The sequence below is a fragment of the Paroedura picta genome, chromosome 3 (assembly GCF_049243985.1).
Source record: "Paroedura picta isolate Pp20150507F chromosome 3, Ppicta_v3.0, whole genome shotgun sequence".
Lineage (NCBI taxonomy): Eukaryota > Metazoa > Chordata > Lepidosauria > Squamata > Gekkonidae > Paroedura > Paroedura picta.
Window position 1 is genome coordinate 99,845,410 of NC_135371.1, and position 26,854 is coordinate 99,872,263.

General features: G+C 43.9%; 1 protein-coding gene and 1 long non-coding RNA gene across 7 annotated transcripts in view; both read right to left on the minus strand.

Moving 5' to 3' along the window:
• Positions 1-26,854, minus strand: part of PPP2R2B (protein phosphatase 2 regulatory subunit Bbeta) — a 437,083-nt gene that overhangs the window by 198,270 nt on the left and 211,959 nt on the right. The window lies entirely within an intron of this gene.
• Positions 6,745-14,396, minus strand: LOC143832489 (uncharacterized). Its single transcript, XR_013229283.1, has 5 exons — positions 14,108-14,396; positions 13,390-13,465; positions 12,546-12,613; positions 10,746-10,832; positions 6,745-8,030 (listed from the first exon to the last, which is right to left on the minus strand). It is a non-coding gene; the product is annotated as an uncharacterized LOC143832489 (long non-coding RNA).

Genomic DNA, 26,854 nt, shown 5'->3' on the forward strand with positions numbered 1-26,854 from the left:
GAACAAGGAATTCCAGGGTGAACTTTTAAATGTAAAAACCCATTTGCAAAATGTACTGGATTTCCAAAGCCACACAGATAATAAATTGAAAAGAAAATACAGCAGATCCAGTAACCCAGCTTCACCTCTTGTCTTTAAAGAAGAGGAAATATTCTCAGTTCCCCCATCACAGAGTCAGGAAGTAAATCTTGCCTCTGAACCTGTACAGAGTTCCAAAATCCAAGTTCACAATAATGGTTCAACATGTGTGCTTCCATTTTTACTTTTAAACCTCCAAATTTTAAATTTGGCTGCAATTAGTAGAGCCTCCAGCTACAGTTGCAGTCACACTGAAACAGCCACTATTTTGCAATCTTAAAACAGACTCTCTTTATCTAACTGCCTTCTTAGGCACTCAGCCCCATGACTCATACCTTGCTCTCCCCCATCCAGGCAACTAATCCACATAACAAAGGACTGAAAGTATTCTTTCTTCCCAAATTAGGAAGAAGATTTGTTTCTTTAAAGACCTCAGAGAGAATCTAAGGGGGGAGAGTACAGTAAAATAGTTATGTTCTAAAAGATATGTTTTGTTTTAGTTTTTATTTTAAGACAATTTTGGCCGCTTTTAGTATTTGAAATCCCCCTTCAAGGATCGCTTGCCTTGTTGTGGCAAGGGGGCTTGCGTAGCTCAGTGAAGCTATGAGCTATGCCGTGCAGGGCCACCCAAGATGGACAGGTCATAGCTGAGAGCTCTGACAAAAGGTGATCCACTGGAGAAGGCAATGGCAAACCACTCCAGTATCTTTGCCATGAAAACTCTATGGACAGTTCCAATAGGCATAACGATATGACGCCGGAAGATGAGCCCCTCAGGTCGGAAGGTGTCCAATATGCTACTGGGGATGAGCAGACGGCTAGTACGAGTAGCGCCAGAATGAATGAAGCGGCTGGGCCAAAGCCGAAAGGACGCTCAGTTGTGGAAGTAACTGGTGGCGAAAAGACAGTCCAATGCTGTAAAGATTTTTATTCCATAGGAACCTGGAACGTCAGATCCATGAATCAAGGCAAGCTGGACGTGGTTAAACAAGAAATGAGAAGACTGAACATCGACATTTTAGGAATCAGTGAACTAAAATGGACAGGAATGGGTGAATTTAATTCAGATGACCATCAGGTATACTACTGTGGACAAGAATCTCGCAGAAGAAATGGAGTAGCCTTCATAATCAATAAGAGAGTAGGAAAAGCAGTCTTGGGATACAATCCCCAAAATGACAGAATGATCTCAGTTCGAATCCAAGGCAAACCATTCAACATCACAGTGATCCAGGTCTATGCCCCAACCACTGCTGCTGAAGAGGATGAAGTTGATCAGTTCTATGAAGCCCTACAACACCTTATAGAAGCAACGCCAAAAAATGATGTGCTTATCATCATGGGGGATTGGAATGCTAAAGTAGGAAGCCAAAAGATAACTGGGATAACAGGCAAGTTTGGCCTTGGAGTACAAAATGAAGCAGGGCACAGGCTGGTAGAATTTTGTCAAGAGAATACAATGGTCATAGCAAACACTCTTTTCCAACAACCCAAGAGACGACTCTACACATGGACATCACCAGACGGTCAACACAGAAATCAGATTGACTATGTACTCTGCAGCCAAAGATGGAAAAGTTCTATACAGGCAATAAAAACAAGACCAGGAGCTGATTGTGGTTCAGATCATGAGCTTCTTGTTGCAAAATTTAGGCTTAAATTGAAGAAAGTAGGGAAAAGCACTAGGCCACTCAGGTACGAACTAAATCATATCCCCGACGAATATACAGTAGAGGTGACAAATAGATTTAAGGAATTAGATCTGATAGACAGAGTGCCTGAAGAACTATGGACGGAGGTTCGCGACATTGTACAAGAGGTAGCAACTAAAACTATCCCAAAGAAAAAGAAATGCAAGAAATCAAAATGGCTGTCTGAGGAAGCTTTACAAATAGCTAAGGAGAGAAGGGAAGTGAAAGGCAAGGGAGAAAGAGAAAGATACACCCAATTGAATGCAGAATTCCAGAGAAAAGCTAGAAGAGATAAGAATGCCTTCTTAAATGAACAGTGCAAACAAATAGAAGAAAACAATAGAATGGGGAGGACCAGAGATCTTTTCAAGAAAATTGGAGATATGAAGAGAACATTTCATGCAAAGATGGGTATGATAAGGGACCAAAATGGTAGGGACCTCACAGAAGCAGAAGAGATTAAGCAAAGGTGGCAAAATTATACAGAAGAACTATACAAGAGCGAGCTTAACATCCCTGATGACCACAGTGGGGTAGTTACTGACCTGGAGCCAGACATCCTGGAATGTGAAGTCAAATGGGCCTTAGGAAGTCTGAGCAACAATAAAGCTAGTGGTGGTGACAGCATTCCAGTTGAACTATTCAAAATCATTTCTCATGCTAGCAAAGTTATGCTCAAAATCCTACAAGCTAGGCTCCAGCAATATGTGGACCGAGAACTTCCAGAAGTACAGGCAGGATTTCGAAGAGGTAGAGGAACTAGAGATCAAATTGCCAACATACGCTGGATCATGGAAAAAGCTAGGGAGTTCCAGAAGAACATCTACTTCTGCTTCATTGACTATGCTAAAGCCTTTGATTGTGTGGAGCACAACAAATTGTGGCAAGTTCTTAAAGAGATGGGAATACCAGAGCATCTTATTTGTCTCTTGAGAAATTTATATGCAGGTCAAGAAGCAACAGTGAGAACTGAACATGGAATCACGGATTGGTTCAAAATTGAGAAAGGAGTTCGGCAAGGCTGTATACTGTCGCCTTGCCTATTTAACTTGTATGCGGAGCACATCATGAGAAAGGCGGGATTAGAGGAGTCACAAATTGGGATCAAGATTGCAGGGAGAAATATCAACAACCTCAGATATGCAGATGATACCACTCTAATGGCAGAAAGTGAAGAGGAACTAAAGAGCCTGTTGATGCGGGTGAAGGAGGAGAGTGCAAAAGTTGGCTTGAAACTCAACATCAAGAAAACAAAGATCATGGCAGCCGGCCCTCTCAATTCCTGGCAAATAGATGGGGAAGAAATGGAGATAGTGACAGATTTTATTTTCCTCGGCTCCAAGATCACTGCAGATGGGGACTGCAGCAAAGAAATTAAAAGACGCTTGCTCCTAGGGAGGAAAGCTATGGCAAATCTAGACAGCATCCTAAAAAGCAGAGACATCACCCTACCAACAAAAGTGCGTTTAGTCAAGGCTATGGTATTCCCAGTTGCAATGTATGGCTGCGAAAGTTAGACCATAAGGAAGGCCGAGCGTCAAAGAATTGAGGCTTTTGAACTCTGGTGCTGGAGAAGACTCTTGCGAGTCCCTTGGACTGCAAGGCGAACAAACCGGTCAGTCCTAGAGGAGATCACCCCTGACTGCTCTTTAGAAGGCCAGATCCTGAAGATGAAACTCAAATACTTTGGCCACCTCATGAGAAGGAAGGACTCCCTGGAGAAGAGCCTAATGCTAGGAGTGATCGAGGGCAAAAGAAGAAGGGGACGACAGAGAATGAGGTGGATGGATGGAGTCACTGAAGCAGTAGATGCAAACTTAAAAGGACTCCAGGGAATGGTAGAGGACAGGAAGGCCTGGAGGATCATTGTCCATGGGGTCGCGATGGGTCGGACACGACTTCGCACATAACAACAACAACAAGTATTTGAAATATTTTCTCTTTGAGAAAAGGCATTCCCTCCATAGCTTTTCCTTCCCTCTGACATTTTTACTTACTATTTTAAATTTTAATTGGCAGTTAACACTTTTTTCCCTTTTTTTTCGTAAGAAAAATCTGTTTTTGCAATTTTGTTTTTGTTTTGAATATGTTTAGAAAGCTTCAGACCTTTCATTTGGGTACTCAGGCTTCCACTCAGCCTGACTCCTATGAAAAGGCACTCTGTGTATGTACAGAGGAACAGTCTTTCCTCCTTAAAAACACAATTCTTTTGACACACTATTGTGTAATGGGACTCTTCATGTTCTTCTCATTCATTCTTTCCCACTCATATTCTCAGCAGTACTCCAATGTAACTTTTAAAAGAAGCAATTGACATCTAATCAGCCTGGCCTACAAGCAGGCAGATCTCAGTCTGAAAAACAAGTTTCTATACCTCAACTCTTACATTTTCTTTTGAAGTTGTTTTATTCATTTTTATAAGAAAACCTTTGCTTTTAGATTTGTGCTTATGTGCTCTAACTTTTTAGATTGTTTATGTCAATCCACAATATTTTGCAAATTCTTTTGCCATGTTTTTGAGTCCTCTTTTAATTAGGAGTCCTCTCTTGTGCTCTTTATTGCAAGATCTTTATAGATCACAATCAAAGTTTTGTTTTTGAAGCTTTCTTTTTGTGTTTTGATTTATCTTATGTTCCTTATAGAGAAAAATCTGTAGTATGCTTTTAACCTATTGCATATCAGAGCTTCTATTTCTTTTTGTGCTTATTAACTGGAAAGCAATTGACCAGATTCTATCTAGCAATTCTTCTTTTCCCCCCATATATATATGTGTATTTGAGCTGCTAATCTATTCATTCATAGACCATGAGCTACATGTTTGCAGGAACCTTTAATTTTGGCTTTTTGATTATTTTTCTGAATGCTTTTTTTTTTACACAACAGTGCAGAAGGCCAGTAGACCTAGCCTCCAAAAACTATCTTCTTACAGGACTTGAAGGACTTTCTCTCCTCTTGTGTATTTCTACAAAGCATCTCGCTTCAGTCACCCATAGTAATCTATCAGTTTTCTCTCAAATTCCCAAACTCACCAGGAGTTTGGCAACCTCCTTCTCTTGTTTTAAATTCTATTTTCAGTCTCTGTAAGGTCATGGTGGGCAACCACCACAGTGGATCTTTTTGACAGTCACTTATGGGGGCACCCCTCTGCCTCAATCTTTCATTTGAGTTCATTGGCTTCAAAGCGCTAAATATCCATCAGGCTGTGTTCCTACTTGAGCCCAGCCTCAACAGACTTTGCAGCCTCACTCTTTGCAGCTGCACACACTTCTCCATTGAACTTTTGTCAATCTTTGTCCTTCTCTCAATTGGGTGTCTCCCCCTTGAGCTCTTCAGCTCCACTGTGCTGTTGATACTCTGGGCCACTCAACCATTCTTGCAACCCGCGTCTGCCAAGCCTGCCCTAGTGAGGCTCCAGGCTTGTGCATCACAAACCTCAGATCGCCAGGCCAGTTCCTGATGGTCCTGCCTGTGTGCTCTTCACCTGTATCCTGCTCGCCAACCTCCAGACCTGACCTGGTCAAGATGACAGCGATCCTCTGCCTGCGTTTGCTATGGATGTGTCCTGTGACCTGCTGTTCTGCACTTTCTGCCCCAGCCCACCTGCTGGTGAACTTCTGATGCTTGCTGTTTACCCCAGCTCCTGCTCTATGAAGCCTCACTGCCGAGCCTGCCTGCTGCTTCTTCTATGTGCAATCTCTGACCCTGCATACCCTCTGACGCCCTGGATTAGTGCCTTTACTGCCTCTTCCCCTGCCATTTCAGTCACAAGGGGGGAAAGAAGATCAACTTGCAAGCTAACCCGGACTTGCACACATCTCCAGCTATTGGCTTGTTTCCACAACCACTTTTTTTACCCCCATGGAGAAACCTCCTTCACCATTCTATGTGTTTGCAAACATCACCCAGCAATGTCTTATATATATATGCATATATATATCAACATCTTCAACTGCTGAACCAGTTGCTCATGTTCATCAATTCAAGGAATCTCCAGCATCACTCCCACCTTTACCAATGGGACAAGGGGGGGAGGAAGTTTTTCAAACTGTATTGTCTGTATTCCAAATTGTATTGTGCCCCGTATTTCAACTCACTGTCTATTGCATTGTGCCTGTATCAGTTTTAAATAGTTTGCTAGTTTATGTATATAAGTTTTGCTAAATTGCTTAGCTTTACCTTGTTCTTATTGCATTGCTTATTAGAAGCCATTGCTTAGTTCATTGTCTAACTTTTTAGTTTCTGTCACTTTCTGCCTGCTTCATAGTAATTGCTTGATATTCATTGCCAGCATTTTCAGGATTGCCTAGTGCTCGCATTATAAAATATTGCTCAGGTACTGCCCACAGTTTCCTGCCTGCATAGAATTTGGTTTTCACTGCATTTCCTTTTTGTCTATTGTTTGCTAGATTGCCTTGCTCAACATATTAGTTTGCATTGGTTCATTGCTTTATTCATATGGTGGAGACCTCATGCTTAGCTAGTTCATAGTTCATGTATGTTACATTTAGTTTTGAGTGGTTATGGTAAAGAGGAACAGCAACTTCACAGCTTTCCTTAAGTCACCCAAACCCCTCCTAAATGTGTTTTGTTTTTAATTTGGCTTACGTTTTTGTAGTGGCAGAAGATGGCCCCACTTTTATCTCTGAATTTCTAGTCTGAATTTCAATCTTTGCCGCCACTAACACAGTATATTGGTCTGTAGTGAATAAACTGGACATATAATTCACTACAGAAGGGGGGGAATGTTACGCATGGCAGGATCCCTGCCTTATGCCTTGGCATACTGTCTTCTATAACCAATGGCACCCCACAATAGTCTAGGCTTAAACTAAAGCCATGACACTGCTAGGGTCAGCCAAGCCAGGCCAGACTCCATCTTAGCAATCTTGTTCTCTGCCTTAGGTTTGGAATGACAGCCTTTGCCTGACCCAGAGGTGCCTCTGGACTCAAGCTTGCATCAGCTCATCCCCCCCCCCCCCATTGTATTTCTAAGTGAGTGGACTGGCTTCTTCCTGTTTGCCTAAGGGCTCCTAGGAAAAGCCTTTGTCTTGCAACATTTTTCACACTTGGCCCCTCTGCCAGGGGATATTTCCCCCACATCCTGCCAGCGAGACCTGATGGCTCTCTTCCTCAGAGCCATTAATACCTTTATCCAAATCCATTTACGGCCATCACCCCACCCCACTTGGCCAGGTATTGTCCTAATCTCTGGGGACCCTGGAAACTTCCAGCACATGCTTACCTGAGCCTTGTCACATAGCCCCCTTCCCAAAAATCCTATAAAAACTGTGGCTTCACACAGCCACTCTGAGTGTCTTCCAACCCGGGACCTCCCACGCTGGTTCGTGCTTCTTCCTCTGACCCACCACTCCTCGGACAAGTAACTATCAAGCCTTCCACTCTTCCTCCCCCTTCTCTGTATGACTGCTTGTATGTGTGTTAGCTATTTGTGTGTACTTTTGTTATTTTCCTTTCAATAAAAGCTTATATTAATATTTTACCTTTAAATCTGTGTTTGCCTTGAGTTCCCACAGGCGTAATAAACCCTCGTAGACATAGGTAACGATCCGATAACGCTAAGTTACCCCCCTCTCGCAGCATTTGAGCTAATATTCCCCACAAGCTCAAAGATACGTGTTTTAGGACACGTGTTCAGCAATTTGGGTAACAACATGTACCACACTGAGGGAAATATATAGCTGTCATTTTTTATATATATATTCTATCGAGCGTCAGTGTTTGAGATGGAGGCTACTGCTTGGCCATCTAAGCAAAGCCATCTGGTAGCTTATCAGGCAAAACCTATTGATTTTCTATACATTTTAATTAGAACCTGTCAGCTAAGCAAGCTAAAATTTGGAAGCTGCATGCTTCCTCTCACACCGAGAAGCTGTTTTTAGCATTTGATTTCTATTATCATTATTATTATTATTTACTCACCTCCCCCCGTAGGTTCCAGCTGATATAAACCCCAATAAAAACCCATACAAAAATAAAATAACAATATACATATATGCTACTCATATTAGAATAAGATGTGGTGGGGAAAAACACAACCCTTATCTAGACGAACCCTAAATGACCATTCCAGAGGGGAGATAGACAGAGGGCGCTGTTGGGATTCGTTACTGCTGCTCAGTTGCCTCCTGTACGGGGCCCTGATCTTCCTTGTGGCCCGGCCTCAACCAACGACCTGGTTTTGCATCGATGCTATCTTCTTTCCTACATTATAATATTCATTCCATTTTGATGCATGTGGTACTAAGGACAAAAGCACGAGTGCAAGATGTAAAAAAAGGAAAGCAACACTCTGAGACAATGAAAAAATAAAACCCGCCCAGTCGTTGCAAGGGATTCAAAGGAAGTGCACATATGTAATCATAGTACACAAATGAATTTTAAAGAAAAGGTTATTTATTCAGCTTCATAGCCCACTGTGATGCTGGCTGATCAGCTTGCAGGACCTTGGATCATGGGAGTTGATCTCAATCTCTATTGTTTCATATTTCACATTCAAAATAGGGGTTGGATGGTAAAGATTTAACAAAAGTCAGTTAGCCAAAGTCTGAGATGGAGTCAGATCCTGGCTTCTCAACTTCTGAGTATGGGCAGAATAACTGATACATTGTGGTGCAATGACTAATGTTTCAACAGACCAGAAATTATGCTATGACCTTCCACCAAAGTTGTTGGGGCAAAACTTATTGACCCAATTTTCATTGTCTTTGGCTTCTCTTCTTTTTCTTCCCCATGATATTGAATACAATTTCCCCCAAGAGTACAATTACTGCCATCCTTTATTTTCAACCTGAAACCCCATGGTTGCAACCCAGAATGTTTACTTAGGAGTATTTCTAGAACACCACCCTTAAGAGGTACAGCAAATTTGTCAGAATGTGCACCAAAAGAATCTTAACCTGCTAGACAGGAAGCAGGGATCACAGAGATGAAAGGCTTCTGAACACTCCCAGGCTATCTCTTTAATGAAGCTTTTCTGTATCTTTCAGACATTACAGGAGTCCCATGGCAGATTTCTGCCCAGCATTCCTAATTATTTAGAGTGCAAAGTATTGTCCCTGTTCCATGTGCCTCATTTAACAGATGTCTCAAGTGATTTGTGTACCTTGCAGAACTGTAAAACTTGAAAAGTGCCAACGGGTGGTACATGCAGCACAGAAAGAGCTTATCTGTGTCAGTTGTAAAGACTGTCATATATCCCTCTGGAAATACCCTGACTTATGTGATTTATTTTAAAAGACAATGATGAGGGAGGATCTAGCCATGCAGAAGCAGATTTCATGGTACTCAAGTACTGTACTTTAAAATATCATCAGTCCCTATATTTGTAAAATAGGTACTGAGCAGGCAGACACTGTTGGGAAATATAATGGGATTAGGGCAGGGGAAAGGTATCTCTACTAAATATAAAGATATCCTGCTGCTGTAGAAAACCATTATAGAGTTGGAATGATCCCAGATCACAACAAAAGGGTTCTTGCTAATTGTTCATCATCCTCTTGGAGAGGAATGACAAGTGGAGTGCCTCAGGAATCTGTCCTGGAACGTGTAGTTCAACATATGCATTTATAAATGATTTGGATGAAGGAATAGAGGGGTGCTTATTAAATTTGCAAATGATACTAAACTGGGAGGGGCAGCAAACAGAGCAGAAGGCAGAATCAGGATACAGGATGATCTTAGCTAGAAAACTGGGATAAAATGAATTGCAATAGTGATGTAAACATTATAGGATAGGGAAGACTGTCTTGGCAGGAGTATGTGCAAAAAGGATATAGGGGTATTAGGAGATCATACACTGAAGATGAGTCAGCAGTGTGACAGTGGCTAAAAAGGCAAATGGGAAATTGGACTATCAAAAGTAGTATAGTTTCCAGATCATGCGAGGTGATATTACAGCTTGACTCTGCTCTGGTCAGACCTCATTTAGAGAACTGTGTTCACTTTTAGGCACCACAACTGAAGAAAGATGTAGACAAACTGGTGTTCATCCAGAGGAGGGCAATGAAAATGGTGAGGAGTTTGGAGACCACAACGTATGAGGAAATGTTGAGGGAGCTTGGTCTGTTTAGCCTGGAGAGATGATATGATAGTCATCTTCAAGTACCTGAAGAGCTGTCACACAGAGCAAGGGTAGTCAACCTGTGGTCTTCCAGATGTTCATGGACTACAGTTACCATGAGCCCCTGCCAGTGTTTGCTGGAAGGGGCTCATGGGAATAGTAGTCCATGGACATCAGAAGGACCACAGGTTGACTACCCCTGACACAAAGGATTGAGAAGAGTTGTTTTCTGTTGCTCCAGAGGGGCAGACCAGAGCCAATAGGATGAAATTAATACAAAAGAATTTTCGGCTAATCAGCCGGAAGAAGTTCCTGACAGAGCAGTTCCTTAGAGGAACAGGCTTCCCTGGGAGGTGGTTGGTTCTCTTTCTTGGTAAGTTTTTAACCAGAGGCTAGATAGCCATGTGACAGAAATGCTAATTCTGTGAACTTGGGCAGATTGTAAGTGGGTAGACAGAAGGGATTGTGTAGATGCTTGGCTCTTGTGGCCATTTCCTGTATTTTGCAGGGGGTTGGACTAGATGACCCTGATTCTATTATTGTAAACTCTCCCAAATCTGCAGGAAGGCTGAAGATCCAACCCCTGCTGTCTTAGGATCCCCTGAGAGCACTGTACTGATATGAGTTATGTCAACCTGGGCTAGCAGTAGGCAGCCTGATACTTACTTTTGAACCTGGGTTCTATAAGGGGGGGGGGGTAAAAGATTTCAACCTTCTGGACCTTTTTCCTTACTCAAATGATCCTTTAAATTGAGAAGAATCCTATTTCTCCACTGAAAGGATACTGAGGAGGGGAGAGCAGATCTCAGAGGATCTTAGTCCAATATACTCTTCCCCCTCACATAAATTTCTAACCTATGAAGAGAACATTCAGGAACACAGGATGGGAAACTTACAAATCCTATGAACAATGTTGTAGTCTTAGCTCTCAAGATGGTCGTCTAGCCTCGGCTGTACTGAAGTCTGTAGAAGGGAAAGAAGCCCTGAAGCAAAGGACATAAGAAAAATGAAGCTAAGGAACCTGCAAGTGAGTTGGACCACTGAAAAAGAGCAGAAATAGCTAGCCAAGATAAGAAACTTTTGAGCAAATTTGGAGTCCAGTAGCACCTTTAAGACTAACAAAGTTGTATTCAAGGTATGAGCTTCTGTGTGCACACATGCTGCACACATGAAAAATCTATTTAGTTATTCAGACCTGAAGGAGCAGCTGAGTTTAATAAGTGAATATAGCGGGCTTCAAGTTGAAGCAAAGATTTCTTGGGATCAATTTGATTGTAGGGATATTGATAAAAGTATACGGAAGGCACAAAAATGAAAATTTTTAGAGTGCCCATTTTGTACAAAATAATTAACGAGAGGAGCATCTAGAATGAGGTTTAATTCTGGATTTGTATTTTAAGATGAAAGTACAAACACATCTTAAACTCATGCCCACATACATTGTTGATACTTATATACAACTGGAAGAAAAGCCCATTGTACCTCTGAATACGGTGCTAAGTTTGGTGAGCCAGTTTGGTGTAGTGATTCGGAGTGCGGACTTCTAATCTGGCAAGCTGGGTTCGATTCTGCGCTCCCCCCTCCCCCACATGCAGCCAGCTGGGTGACCTTGGGTTCGCCATGGCACTGACTATTCTAACCGAGCAGTGACATCAGGGCTCTGTCAGCCTCACCCACCTCACAGGGAAGGGAAGTCAACTGTAAACCGCTTTGAGCCTCCTTCAGGTAGAGAAAAGTGGCATATAAGAACCAATTCTTCTTCTTCTTCTTCTAAGCCACCCACCTCCTGCCTTGGGCAGGCCAGGTCCGGCAAGGCCTATAGAGCTGGGGTAGTCAACCTGTGGTCCTCCAGATGTTCATGGACTACAATTCCTATGAGCCCCTGACAGCAAATGCAGGCAGTGGCTCATGGGAATTGTAGTCCATGAACATCTGGAGGACCACAGGTTGACTACCCCTGCTGTAGAGGACTTGGCAGGCCTTTCCTGGGGGGGGGGGGAGCTTGTCTCCATATGCCACCCACAGGGCACTTTGCTGGAGGTCCTTGGCCACAAAGAAGCACACCTGGCCCAACCTGATGGAATGAGCTCCTGGGAGAGCTGAGGGCCCTAACTGAGCTATCAGAGTTCTACAGGGTCAGCAAAATGGAGCTCTTCCAACAGATCTTTGGTTAAGGTCAGAGCCAGGAACAATGGGGAACCCTCCTCAGGCTACACTGTAAAATCTAGCATACCCCACCTGCGAGGTGGACAACTGTGGGGATGGGGTGAGAGATTATACGGCCAATCTTATTTTATTCTCTTTTTAACTATGTTCTGTTGTTCTGCCATGGGATGGATTTTATCATATTTTATTGGGGGTGGTTATATTATTCCTTGCCACACGTCTCTGGTGAGTGGCAGGCTAAGAATCAAATCAAAATCAATCAATAAACAAATGCAATTTAAAGTGAAATGTCATATTAGATGAGAGGGAGGAGAAATTTAAAGCATACAAAACATCAGCTATTGAGAGAAAATGAGAGACATGATGTCTTATTTGGTAGCCTATGCTTAAACCTTTTTTGGCTGAAGAGTAAAGCCTTCTTATGACCTGTTTTTGGCTCTGACAACCAACAAAGGACTGGTGTTCCTTCTTCTACACAAATTATAATCCACTTCCTATTAAAAGAAAATTTTGATCAGCTGTTTGCTCACCGGCAGAAGCTGTTGCAAAACAGGGAGATCTCCTGGTCCTGTTGGGAGTATCCACAAAGTGGGAGTTACTGTTCATTTATAAAGAAAATAAAAAATTGTTAATTGTGTACCTTTTATATACCTTTTCTAATTGTAAGAATATCCGTATACCTGTTCTACTTGTATAATTAATTTGATATTTGCCATTCCATTGTGGTGAGTTTATTTATTTATTATTTATTGAGAGAAAATTGGCATAAAATGTTCTATAGATTGTAAATAACACCTAAACTAATTATTAAAATGTCTAAAGAACAAAATGATAAATGCTGGAGACGTAAGTAAAAGGTTGGTCATATGTGGTAGAATTGTAAGAAAATTCAAAAAATTTGGATAAAACTTCATAGTGTTTTAGAAAAAATTATGAACTTTAAATTTTCCATGTATCCTGATTACATGTTATTAAGGGTAATCAAAAGGCTGAAGGTTTTTTCTTCCATACAACTACCATGGCAAGAATCATAACAACAAAGTATTGGAAACAACAGGAGACACCCAAGATAACAGAACTCTAAAATGGCCAAGTTGACCAGCATAATAGAAACCCTGCAGAAGAATTTTAAGAGCAATGGCATTATTACACAGATTACTTAGACAGTAAGCAAATGTATTAGTTGAAGATGTGAGGTAATAATTATATATGCTATAAGTTTCTAATGTATTTTTTCTTTCTTATTTTCTTTCTTATAAAACCAATCAATAACTGAAATGGGAGGAAGCTGGAAAAAAAAGTAAAGCTAATATTTGCGCCAATGTACATTGTACCATAAATCTACATTTTAGGGGTAAATAAATATAAACCTACCAACAGACCACTTTCAGCTTCTGATGCCCAGGATTGGAATTTGATCGGCTAAAGGCTGCTGTACCAGCTTCTAGAACTACCTCAAACAGGAGACATTTTTTAAAAAATAAAAATAATTTATTTGTGGCCCAAACCTCACAATATCATGTTTCACAGTAACATCCTTAAAGCTGAAAAGACCTCAAAATTTTCTTCATTTTTAAAACTATAAAGCAGTTTGCATCCTCCACAAAAATTCTAGCTATACTGCATTCATAAAGGTTGACTGCAGATGTTATATTTTGATACAAATGCTTTCATGTAGGTTTCATGCTCCAGCCTGGTTCCACACCACTTTTCATTTTTTTAAGTCATTCCCTACCCTCACTTCTGCCTTTGTTATAGTCTATCCTGTATATACATACACACACCCTATATACATATATACATATATACATATATACATATATACATATATACAGGGTGTGTATACACACACACAGACAGTGTAGAGAGAGAGAGAGACTCTTAGATTTTCTGACCCTGACCTCTGCTTTCCTACCAAAGGAGTTTTTCTTCACATATCTTTCCCACCCACTCATGGGTCTTTGGCAAAATTTTATCTAGTCAAATTCAGAATGCAAGAGGAAGGGAAATGCTAGCTTTTATTGATAACAATTAGCAAGCAGTTAAAATTAACAGTATAACATAGATGCAACAATATAGCATTAATACATACCAAGGAAGTCTATCTCTTTTCAGCTATCAGGAGCCCCAGGAGATAATGATCCCAGCCAAGGAGTACACAGCACTTGGGCCCAACCTGCACTGAAGCTCCTCTTGCTGAGCCAACACCCTGCTTTTTATCCCTAATCTTAGGTAGTAAATAGGGTTGATAGATTACACCTGGCCCCCACTTCTTCATTCCAAGGATGCATAACACCTGGGCCATGTGTCATGAGCAAAGATAAGAGCAAATATAAATATAGGTAGAACTAGAATTAAAGCCCATTGTAGCAGAGGAGGGGGACAATATAGCAGGGGAGGGGGGAAATATCAAAGAGAGAGAGAGAGAAAGGAAGAGTGTGATTAAGATAGAGAGCTTGGCATTAGGAAGAGCAAGGGGAGGGATTGAATGAGCCCTGTTCTCCAGCAGGAACTGCTCTCTGTGGCCTGCAGAGTTGCTGTGATTCCAGGTGATCCCCAGCCCCGCCCAGGCCTTCATCCTGAGAAAGCAGCCCTTTTCTCTAGGGGAACTGGTCTCTGTTGCCTGGAGAGGAGCTGGAATTACAGGGGATCTCCAGGCCCCACCTGGAGACTGGCATTCTCAGAAAGCAGTCCTTTTCTCCAGGGGAACTGGTCTCTGTGGCTTGCAGAGGAGCTGTGATTCCAGGGGATTTCCAGGCCCCACCAGGAGGCTGGCATCTGAGAAAGGAGCCCTATTCTCCAAGAAGAACTCATTATGTTCTTGAGATGAGCTGTAATTCCAGCAGATCCCCAGGGCCCACTTGGAGGCTGGCGTCCCGAGAAAGCAGCCATATTCTCCAGGCAGCATGAGGAACTGTATTAAAAGGTTGCAGCATTAGGCAGGTAGAGAACCAGTGCTCTAGATTAGCCATCCCCGACCTGTGGGCAGCGGACCACATGTGGTCCATTGACTAATTGGAGGTGGGTCGCAAAGGACGCCTTCCCCCGCCCTTTACTTCATCCCCCCCCTTTACAACATACTTCGGGTGTCATTGTCTCCCATCACTCCCAGATGGGACTATCTCGTTGCAGAGAAACAAGCTCAGGGTTCCCATTGATTTGTCATTGTCAGAAGTTAAAATTTCCATGAAAATAAAATGTTCCTTATGTTAAAGGTTGGAGAGTCTAGATTATAATTAGAATGATCAGCTCTGCAGGCAAAAATGGCTACTCTGAAGGCCGGACTCTGAGGCATTGTACCATTTTAAGGTCCCACCACCAAACCTCCAGGAATATTTCCAACCCAGGGGTAGCCCACCTCCAGGTGGGGCCTGTAGAGCTCCTGGAATTATAGCTCACCTGCAGAGTATAAAGATCAGCTCCCCAGGTAAAAAGGTCTGCACAGGCCTAACTGTCACATGCAACAACTTTCCTCACTTTGCCTCAGACTGCTGATGAGTGTGCTCCCTCTCCCCTACCTTCAGGCCTGCTGTGAAGGAGCTTCTAAAAGCCCCTGACTGAGGTGAGGGAGGCATTTCTGAGAGGAACGCAGAGGAGTCAGTGGGGGTACTTGTGCTTACCTTTTGAGGGGGGGCTGACAGAAAAGGGAAGGAACAGCCGAACCATGTGTATTTCTTCTGTGTGACTCTTTGCAGATTTAAGGCCTACTGCACAGGGTTGTTGTGCTGATAAAACAGGAAGCAAAAGAACCTCCATAACAAAATCCAGTTTCATCTTGCACAACAACCCTGTGTTGTGGGCCTCAAATCTACAGAGAGTTGTTTGGATGCATCTTTCCTCCAGCAGTGAGGCCAGCCAGAGAAGTATTTTAAGTGAGAAGGGGCTTTTCTGTCAGTCAAATGTTTGGCAGAAGAGGAAAGCTCCCCCCTGCAAAAGAAAGCACAAGTTATCCCACAGACTCCCCTGCGTTGCTCTCGGAAATGCCTCCCTCACCTCAGTCAGGGGCTGCAGAGGCTCTTTCACAGCAGGCCTGAAGGGAGGTGGGAGGGAGAACGCTCATCAGCCGCCAGCCAACTCTGTCAGTGGTTTGAGGCAAAGTGAGCAAAGTTGTTGGATGTGACAGTTAGGGGCGGGAGACAAAGCCTGACTGGGTGGGAGATGCAGCCTGACTGGGCTGCTTGGGGGCGGGTGCCAGTGGGGCCGGGCCAATCTGGACGCACACAAGACCCAGACAGGGCTGGACAAGCCCAGACAGTCTCCGCCCAGGAGGGCTTTTCACAAATATATAATAGAGCAAAGAAGTATCATGCTGTCCTTGTGAGCCTCAGCAACACTGGATGTTTACCCCACATCTTGAGCCATTTCAGTTGTAGGGACCACCGGGCTGGTTGAACCGTTTTTCAAGAGCCCTTGATGGCACGTCTTCCCCACTCTGTTGCCCCACCATTTTCCCTCAGGCTTTCTTTGTCTCGGTCGGAGCGACCCTTCACAGGCTTGTTGCTGCTTAATCAAATGCCCTCAAGGGGACCCTGAGATCATCTTCTGAGATGAAGTCTTCTCCTTTCACATAGGAAGCCATTCTGCCATGTTAGTGAGGCACCTAAGCTGAAAAGCGGCTTAAAATGGCCGCCATGACTTGAAACTACAGTCTTAAAGTGGTCATCACTTTTTCCCTGTTCGTTACCCCCCCCACACACACACACAGTATTTCTAACAATACTATTGGGAGAAGATTGGAATAAGAGAGGGGGAAGGAGGGAAGGAGTCAGGTAAGAAGACACAGAATATAATTTGTTTAGCAGAAAGCCTAAACTATGCTAAATCTCTTGCCAAGGCAGGAAAAAGACTGGCAAAGGAGGCACAGCACACAGGTTTGGAAGTGAGGGAGGGCATTTTCAAATTGCTTTTGCTTCCCTGAGTAGCTGAAGAGAAAACCCATTTCTACAGATGTTCCCTGCTCCAGGATGAGAACATCCCATTAAACCTTTATTGAAGATACAGGTCAGTTTCCATTTGACTGTCATAAATAAAATGCTGATTTTATGAGCTTAGGCAGATTGTGAGTAGGGTTGGGCGCTTTGGCGCCCGAAGCAGCTGGTTTCTGCTGGTGCAGCGAGCACCGCACCACAGGGGGGGAGGGGAGGCATGGGCAACAGTGGGCGCAAACATGCTCCGCCCACCAGTGTGCTGACGCCCGCACCTCCCCTCCCCCCCCACAGCGCGGCGTTCGCTGCACCAGGAGAGATCAGCCACTTCGGGCGCCAAAGCACCCAACCTTCATTGTGAGTGGATGGGCAAGAATGGATGTGCCAGTGTTTCTATCTTGTGGCCCTTCCTTGCACACTCAGGGAATTACTGATCACCACTGTGGGATGGTAGGTGAATTCCCTCCAGGCCAGGAGATATTTGGAGATATTTAGTGGAGGGATCACTTGGGGATGAAATTGGAGTTACTATGGGTGGGCAGGTAGTTGTGGTTTCCTGCATAGTGCACAGGGTTGGAGGAACCTTCCAACTCTATGATTCTACATGTGATAGGAGAGTTTTCTTTAGGATAGCTGGCAACTCTTTTTCTAGGTATATCCAATTGGTGGTCTAAAAGTATAACTAAGTTTTAAAAAAACCCCTTTCAATTCACATATATGCAAACTAAGTGGCCCTTATACAGAAATCATCTGCTATATAATTAAAATTTAATGGATTGACAATCCTAAATAGATCTCCTCAAAATCATGATCAAGGGCCTTATCCTCGGGAAAGATTGCATTTTAACCTGAAGCAGCTGCTACCACAAGCCAAACTGAAGTGCAAGGGCTATTGTTTTGACCTCAAATCTCCGACCTCAAAGATGTCCCCTCCACCCAACAACCTTTGCATTCTAAGGAAACAAAACAATCAGCATTATTATTAGTTTTCAGATTCTAGTAACAAGCCAACACCTATTTGTGGCAAACTGATGCAAAAACAGTAGGAGGAACCTATCTGCATATCTAGTATGACTGATTTAAAGTAAGAATCTAGTACTACACCTTTCTGTGGCGTCAGTGGTTATCCAGAGAGAAATTTTATAAATCACTGCTTAATCTTGAGTCAAATAGAAAGGCCATGAGTCATGCTCTCTCTGCAGGCTACGATAACAGGAATCCATTTTTAACTATCAGGGAACCCTAATACATGCATGTACCATAAATGTAACTGATTTACTTCACAATAGCATGAAGCCCAAGAGGTGGAAAGATTCAGTAATGAAAACAATGCCCTCAATTTGCTATGGTAGACCTTCATTATTTCACAAGGTTGTGTCAGGATATAGCACAGGCTTTTAAACCAAGAATGGGAAGTGTACTATACTGGCTCTCCTGACTTGTCATGTTAGGAAATGCTGAGATCCAGTTCCTTAGAATCAGTTTGGCTTGTGCCGGCAGCCAGATCAGTTCAAGGTTTACTCCTGCAGTTCCTTTGTGACTACGGTAAAGTTACCTGTCAATAATGTACCTTCTGTGTACCCTCCCTCACTCATGTCTCTTACATATGATCTTAGCCAAAAGTCCAAGAGGCCCCTACTGAAGTCCCTAAAAATCATCACAAGCTACTGACCAAGGGGATAGCTGAGACACCACTGCACAAGCAGATCTCCAGGCAGCTGCTGTAAAGGCAGATCCAAGACTCCCTTCATGTACCTAATAGGCATGAGGGATCTATTTTCTTCCCTGCTAGAGCTCCAGGATTCACCAGCTGGAATCAGCTGCAACTTGGCTACATACTGATGTATTAATTTATATCATCCTTATTTGTGGCTTTGCTAAACCATTTATGAAGTACAAGTCATGGCTTACCTCATTTTAACATCATTTTGAAGCCCCATTTTATTTCCGAATTTTATGGCACATTTTCCACAATAGGGCTTTTAAGAAACGGTCAGATGCACTGAATGTGTTTTGTAATTAATTCACAAGTGATCCATGCCACACCCCCCATTATGTGTCTCATTATAAACAGGGTTCCTTTGTTTTTTACCCATGAACTGGGTTCACAAGTCAATTGCCTAAGACTGACCACAGGTCCCCCTCAGACATCCCCTCCATGGTCCCCCTGAACCAGTGTGACCTCTCCAAGGGCCTTAGCTAAGTTCCTGTTCCTGTTATATTGATTAAGATCACTGAAACTGAGTTATTTAGAACCACACTCGGGCCCCCGGGCATGCATAGTAGCCCCCGTGAAACGCGCATGTGCAGACCTGCCACGCATGCGCGTTTGCCTTGGCACTGGGCCTTGGCACTGGGCCGCAGCTCCCTCTCCCCACCCCCCCACCCCCCACAGTGAGAAGCTCGCCAGGCCACGAGCAAATCATCTGCCAAAGCGGCCGATTAGCTTGCGGCCCGTCAAGCTTCTTGCTGCGGGAGCGGGGGAGAGAGAAGCGTGGCCACCGCAGGTGCAGACATGCATGCGTGGACGTGCCATGCATGCACGTTTGTGCCCGGTGGGGCCGCAAACGCACACGTGGCAGTTTTGTGCATGTGTGCCTACGCGGGCGCATGCACGAAACCGCCACGCGTACGTGTTTGCGGCCCCACCGGGCACAAACGTGCATGCATGGCACGTCCACGCATGCATGTCTGCACCTGCGGTGGCCACGCTTCTCTCTCCCCCGCTCCCGCAGCAAGAAGCTTGACGGGCCGCAAACTAATCGGCCGCTTTGGCAGATGATTTGCTCGTGGCCTGGCGAGCTTCTCACTGTGGGGGGTGGGGGGGTGGGGAGAGGGAGCTGTGGCCCAGTGCCAAGGCCTTTGTGGCCCAGTGCCGGGCTGCGGCCTGGAGGTTGGGGACCAGTGCTGTATTTGACTGTGTTGTATGTTAATTCGTTCCATGTATCCCCCCCGATGTTGTATATAAACCGCCATGAGCCATGTGAAAGGTCGGTATAGAAATCAAATCAGATCAAGTCAAATCAATAAATCAATAATGTTGCATTGTTCTTTCTTTTCTTTTTAAAAAAGCTCTTGAACCCAGTGGGTCCACTGTTTGAATCTTGGCATTGTTCCCAAGATCTCATGACTACTCTCCACTTCAGGGGGCATATTCGATTTATTTATGCCCCCACTCTCTTCCAACCTCATGAGTGTGTGAGAAAAATAGGTATTTCGTTCGTTCATTCATTAACCCGTTTGTCCGTCCATCCGTCCGTCCATCCATCCATTCTTGGACTTATATGACCCCCACTCTCAGTGAACTGGCTCACAGCGGTTTACATTTTCACAATACAGATCCATACATAATATATTAAAACAATATTCAAAAATTCATTCACAATTGATGGAGATATATAATTTGGTAAAAGATGCATCCCACACGGGCCCACTAGCTGGTCCAAGATGTGCAGATGAATAGTTGGGCTGGTGTCACCGGGGTAGATCATCTTGGAGATCTGAGGCCAGTCTAGTACTAACCCCTGAGTTGATAGGGGGGCCTGATCTTAAACCCCCAGGACCACCTCCCGGTCTCAGAAAAATACTTGGTAAATGAGCTCCATTTTGCAGGCCCTGCAAAACTCAGAGAGCTCCGACAGGACCCGCAGCTCTTCAGGAAGCTCATTCCACTAGGTAGGGGCCACGACCGAAAAGGCCCTGGCCCTTGTCAAGGCCAGGTGTGGTTCCCAGCGTTCCAGGATCATCAGGAAATTCATACCTGCAGAGCGGAGTGCTCTGCAGGGGGCATAAGGAGGTAAGTGCCTCTGCCCGGTGCTGCCACCGCTGGATTGGAATAACTTCAACCTCAGGTGTAGGGCTCCCTTGGGTCTCCTGGCGAGAACCCAATTTTCTTAAAGCTCCAAAGGTCTTCTGCAGGATGAAAGGGGGTAAGTCTGCATTCTTTATTCCATCTGGGGTTTCTCGAAAGCTCTCACCGGGTAGGAAGAAAGCAGTGAAAAATGGTGAAGGGGAGGAGAGAGCACTGCAATGTCTTGGTGGCATATCACCAACCCCAAGAATCGCCCCAATAGCATTCCCAGGCAGGCCGCACTGAAGTCTCCCGACAATGATGTCAGTCATCCAGGGCCTCTGGTATGCTAGCCTGTGGTAGGCCCTGGGAGGGCCTACAGTTCTTATTGTCCTCGCTCTCCTTCTTCTCTTTCTCTGTTCCAAGTTGGCAATGTTATCTGGGGGCTCCAAACTGACAATCGGGCTCCCCAAGGCTGCAGAATATAAATGGAGGTGAAAATCCCACTGTCCTCTCCCTAAAAATTCTAAAAGAAGCCAGGGACAGGTGGAGCCAAAGCCCCAGGTATATCTGCCATGATTTAATTCTGTTTTATTCTGTTGCTTGTTAGGGTGTTGATCGAGCCTGGCCTTTTTGCTCTGATGTAACATAAATGCTTTGCTTGACACCCCAAGATCGATTTCCTGCCACTATGAATTACTCTCCTTCTACATTCCTTCCTGTTCCTTTCTTTAGTGTCCTATAGTTCCCAGACCTTCCTGTTCCTTGGTGGTCAAATGGTTATCTCTATTTTGACTCCTTTGAACTGTACCTGGTTTGAGTTCCCAAGGGAGGCGGAAGAGCCCCTATATTGTTCACCCTAAACTTTGTAAATCAGTCCTGACTATGCCTTCAGCGTAGATGTTTGCATTTTCTTAATAAAGAAAATTTAATTCCATGAGTTTACTTATTTAGAAATCAAAGTCTCTCACATCCCCACCCCCAAATTTTTAATATGTTGGAGATACCCAAAGATGTCAAATATTTCCAAGAAGGTATTTTTCTAATATGCATTTTGGACCAGAAATATCTGAATACACATCGGTAGACATTAATCCAATACTGACATGAGAAGATTGCAGGACCTCCTAAAACTGCAGGACTATAGCTAGAAACATTTTTCCTGCATCCTTGCTCTTTCATAATTTGCACTGCAGTCACTGCTGGGGATTCTGGTGGGAGAAAGTCTCCTGCATCCCACCTGCCTTTCCAGTCATCCTTGATGGGCAGCAGCAGACAGGGAGAGAGGGAGGGAGGTCGACCCTACCTATTTGCCTCTCCCCTCCAGGCACTGCCAGCCCAAAGAACTGATGTGGAGACAACTTTTCTCATCTAACCACTCCTTTCTTTCCTCCCCATCTGTACTTTCTCCTCAAGCAGAGCAGCTCCCTTACAAAGTGAGCTTTTTTGGTTCAACAGTAGCTCCAGTTAAGAAATTGGTCTATCCATTTGCCTTTGCTAGTTGCTGTGAAGCAACACTAGCCTTTCATGGTGCTCTCTCATGAAAGTACTAACCAAGGCTGAGCTTTCTAAATCTGATGAGATAAGACTAGCCTGAGTTGACCTGCTCAGGCCTGCTTCCCTGATGTAGTGATGCTAGGGCTCCGCAGAATGTGCAATGAGCTCAATAAAAATATAGCAGCAACTTATTTCAAATGACAAGAAGCTAAAAGAACTGGCAATACAAATCTGACTGGGAAATCAAAGGTCTTGCTGTAAGTGGAATAAGTTTATCAGGATTCAGCACAAAGGAAGGCTTGGAGTCTGCTTAAATATATATATTTAAAACTGTGCCTTCTTCTAGTCTTCCTCCAATATAAGTGGCTCTTCTGTTGGAGGAAGAGCCACCTAAGTTGCAGGATGGCTCCTTAGGCTGGAGGGAGGCTACTTGAAGAAGGAATGGATCCACTCCACTGGCTTAATCACAATGGGAAACTGGGTACTCATCCCCTCCCTAGTCCTGTAGGGCAGGGGTAGTCAACCTGTGGTCCTACAGATGTCCATGGACTACAAGGGGTGAGAGAAAATAAAACAAACACTGTTGGGGTGGTCATCATTTTAATCTGCTTCTGTACCCAGATCTTCAGTGGCAAATCAGGAGCCCTGTTAGGCAAGAGTACACATGACCCAACCCAATTTCTAAGAATACTTGGTAGATGCCACGAAGGGGCACTATTGGGCAACATGTTGGAGACCCATGTCTACAGTGCATCTAGGAACTCGTATTATCTAATACAGTATATTTATGTAAGACAATTGTTATTATACTATATATTTGAGAAACCAAAACCTTCTTTTAACAAGCGTGCCATTCATCTGAAATAAAAATTTCACAAAGCTTTTTTAATGGAAAAAGTGGATAAAAATTCTGGAGTGAGAGGGCATTTCACAAATTTTACTGGGTTTCTATATTTATACTCTGCTCACTTTTCTTACAGGAACCAAATGTGACACAAACACATCCACCCCCTTTAAGTCTCAGAAGCATGAGAAGAAGCAGCAAATTCAAGGTTCCACTTCCCCCTAGTTGTAACTTCATAAACAGATCTCTGAGAACCTAGAAAGAAGAAAATTCCATAGATTGTTATAATGGGCTGGGTTGCCACCAATATGTCGATGACACCCAGCTCTTCCTCCTGAAGGATGACAGCCCTGACTCTCCCCCCGAACCCTTAGCCAGATGTCTAGAAGCAGTGACAAAATGGATCAAGCAGGGTTGCCTGAAGCTGAACCCTACAAAGTCAGAAGTCCTGTGGGTGGGTAGGAAGAGACCATGGGAAGAAGCGCGTCTACCCACCTTGGATGGTGTGCAGCTCTCAGCAACGTCTTCCGCCAGGAACCTGGGTGTGATCCTGGATGCTTCCCTTACAATGGAAGCCCAGGTCACAAAGGTAGTGGGGCTGGCATTTTACCACTTCCACCAAGCCAAGCTACTAGGGCCCTACCTGGACCCAGAGCACCTAGCCACAGTGATCCATGCAATGGTCACCTCTAGACTGGACTTCTGCAACTCGCTCTACGCAGGCCTATCCCCATCCTTGATGCAGAAATTACAACTGGTGCAGAATTCTGTGGCCAGGATTCTCACTAAAACAGCATGAAGATCCCACATCTGGCCGGTACTCCAGCAACTTGCTGGCTCCTAGTTGAATTCCGGATTAAGCTTAAGGTTCAGGTAATCACCTTTAAGGCCATACTCGATTTGGGCCCAGTGTATTTAAGAGACTTCCTCCCTGCCTATAACCCCAAAAGAGTCTTACACTCCACCACATCCAACTGGCTGCAGATCCCTGGCCCCAGAGAAGCTCGTCGGACCTCAAAAAGAGCCAGAGCCTTCTCGGTCCTGGCCCACACCTGGTGGAACAAGCTCCCTGAGGAGATCATAGCTCTGCCCAAACTTCCACAGTTCTGCAGGGCCTGCAAAAGGGAGGTCCTCCACCAGGCATTTGCTTGAGGTCGACCAACCCAGAACATCTGCTGGTCCCCCCCTCAGACGCCCTTCCATGACTGAAAAAACTGACCTCCCAATGTTGTTGTTATTTATGTTATAAATGTTCCCATAGATTGTTAAAATTATTATTGAAAATTACATGATGTATTGACTGTTATAATGTTTTATTGAAAGTTGTACATTGTTATAGACTATATAATGTTCCATGTAAAGTTATACAATGTTCAATGTAAACCACCCAGAGCTGCAAAGAATGGGTGGTATAAAAATCCAAATAAATTGAAGATGAAGATATGCCACTTTTCTCTACCCTAAGGAGGCTCAAAGCGGCTTACAGTCACCTTCCCATTCCTCTCCCCACAACAGACACCATGTGAGGTAAGTGAGGCTGAGAGAGCCCTGATATCACTGCTCGGTCAGAACAGTTTTATCAGTGCCATGACGAGCCCAAAGTCACCCAGTTGGTTGCATGTGGGGGAGCACAGAATCGAACCTGGCTCACCAGATTAGAAGTCCGCACTCCTAGCCACTACCCCAAACTGGCTATAAAAATATACCAACAAGGCTGCTTGTAGATGTGACTATTTCATTTGTCACTTTATATGGTCACCTGTCTTCTGACACAAGAATTTATTGCCATGCTTTCTAACATATTGTGTGCATAAAACTCTGAGTACATATTAATTTCTTGCTCCGTGAGTCATTGCTGAGGGCAGAATTCTCTAATCTTTCTCACTAAACCAACTGCACGGTGACCTACATTCTGTATAGCCAGGGTAAAATGCTAGTTCCTTGTGAACATATGCTGTACCTTTAAAACCCTGAGTTTAAGCTGTCAATCCTCCAAATCCACACTGTTCATTTGCATTCCATTTTTTAGCTAATCTGTACTATGAATTACACGTGTCTCACACCCACACAAGCCAAATGGGATAGTTTGTTGATTGCTATTTCTTTGTCTTTAAAGGAAAGAGGTGGTGATGGTGGAAATTCTTTACCTTTATGGAACAAAAGATAAACAATAAAATATAGAACAAATTAATTTACTAATTTAGAGCCACAGATTCTATAGATCACTTTTGAAGGGGAACAGGACTCAGAGAGGATTTATTTAAATTCATCCTAAGAAGGAATTAAAGAGTTTTGCTGGAAGATTCATTGCTGGTAAGAGGGCAAGCACATCTTCAGTCACTATTCCCGCTGGAGCAAAATTATTGGGACAAAATCTGGCCTGTCCTTATTTGCAGAACACACAACAAATTCATTCACAGTTTTAACTCCTGGCTGCCTCTGGTGAAGCTTTATTATTATTAGTGTGTAAATTATATGTTTTAAAATTAGAATATACTGGGGGGAAATTCTTACATTTCATAACTACAAGGGGGATATCTAGCGAATGATACAGTTTCATCGAGTAACTGTAGAGCAGTTGCCATGTGTGTCCATCAGAAGCAGTTGGCCAGGTTTTCAAAATAATGGCTAAGAATAGCTGCAGGTATGGAGTTAAAGTTGCATTCCGTACACTTAATGAAATACTCAACTGAAAATTGGTTCTAAAGATGGCTTTGCTTCAGGCCTCTGCAATTACACTTAGCCAAAGCAAGACTCTTCTTGATAAGCTCAAAGTAGAAAGGAGAAATTCCTCTTACTCATGCCTGCTGCCAGGCATACCATCGCCCTTCCTTTGGGCAGCTATGTTTTTCTCTCTTACAGAAGACATTCCCTGTGAAAAGTGTGACCCTCTATAAACAGCCCAAAATAAGCATGCTGCATTCAAGCAGAGAAAGCTGAAAGAATATGTGTGTTTGTGCATGCTGCAGCCATAGTAACCAATTGTGTAGACTGGAGACGTGGATAGATCAAAGGGCTCTAGACCAGGAAACACAGTGTAGCTTGGAGATTTCCCAACTCACCTTTCCTGGGAGACCAAAACTTCAGTACAAGTATTTAAGTTAGTAGGGAAGATTTGCCAGATTTATGTTGCAGAGGACTATACAGCGCACCCATTTTGATTTTCCAGGCCTTGCAAGGAGATGGTGTAACTTCAATTAAATTGAGTCAAACTTTTTCTGGAAGACTTGGACTGTCCTCTTTGGAAGGATCACCGCTGGTCTCTAATCTGTCAAGATGATTAATCCAGTTGGTTGCTATTGGGGAAAGACTTCCAAAGGATCTGTATTTCCTGTAGATACCTAGAGAATTGATATTCTGCTCTGCTTCCAAGAAAAGCAAATGCCTGAATATTTTTCAGAACAAATCTCACCTGAATGTCACACAAATGGAGCAAAGAATAGTTTCAAATAACAATGGGCTACTGTCATGCCCCTGCATCTAGTCCCACCACCACTTTTGGAATAGGGGCCGCCTCTGCCACTATCAGAGCCTGCCCTCCTGCCTCCAGTTTCGATGCAGCTGCCGCCGACACAGCTGTCAGAGCAAGAGGGAAAAGGGTGGAGCAGCGAAGCGCAGGAGTACGATCGGCAAGTTCCAAGCCCCAAGCAAGAGGATCAACTAGGTCCCAGCCGGGTTGAAACTCTACCCTCCTCACCAGCTTTGCCCTCAACCTCACTAGCATGTCAATCCAGCCTAAGCAGCTTGTCGAAGCACCATAGGTGGTGATGGTAAGCAGATTTC